The sequence below is a fragment of the Laccaria bicolor genome, genomic scaffold (assembly GCF_000143565.1).
Source record: "Laccaria bicolor S238N-H82 LACBIscaffold_47 genomic scaffold, whole genome shotgun sequence".
NCBI lineage: Eukaryota > Fungi > Basidiomycota > Agaricomycetes > Agaricales > Hydnangiaceae > Laccaria > Laccaria bicolor.
Window position 1 is genome coordinate 391,985 of NW_001889918.1, and position 911 is coordinate 392,895.

Here is a 911-nt window from a genome sequence, read left to right on the forward strand (position 1 = left end):
CTACTACTGGGATGCTACTTATGGTTGCTGGTGGTGCTGTTAGCTGGAGCAGCAAGATCCAAACCATTGTTGCTAACTCCACAACCGAGGCCGAGTTTATTGCTGCCAGTGAAACTGGACGAGAGCTTTGCTGGATGCGAAATTTCCTTGATGAAATTGGTACGACACAAGTTGGTCCCTCGGATCTCAAAATGGACAACAATTCTGCAATCTCCGTCTCAAAGCAGCCTGAGCATATGGGAAGGCTCAAGCACCTCGACCGCCATTGGTTTTGGTTGCGACAGGCTGTTTACGATAGGAAAATCATTCCCTCTTACATCCCTACTGCTGAGATGGCAGCAGATATTCTCACCAAGGCACTAACTCGAGACCTTGTCGAGAAGTTCAGGCGCATGATGGGGGTTGTTGGGGAGTGGTCCAAGGAGCCACTGCAGTGATATTGTCCGGGACATCATCAGGTGGGAGTGTTGAGTATTATGATTCGTCCCGCCGCTACCTTACAGGCCCACTCTTTTCACGTGACCTACCGTAGTTCACCGTCGTCCGTTTACTTCAGATCTTGTATCTAACGTACACGGACGACAGGTGAGTAGTATAGTTTTTACTCTAGATCTTGTATCTAACGTACACGGACGACAGTCCGTTTATATACTACACTTTTCAGTGTTCACGTTGGATCCCACTGTCTTGGGAGTTCCTCAAGCCGTCTCTCCCTGCGCCAATCCCAACAGAAGTGACCAATAAAGGTCAAGCTCGATTACTTATACGTGAGGGTTCCAAATGAAGTCACTTGTACCTCAGCCTGAACTTTTCTTATCCTTTTTTGCTTTCAAGGCGTCTTTGGGGCGTCTTCTCCTGACTTTTCATTCACAAACACCATTATCCCATTCATCCTCCTGTCGTTCATTTGG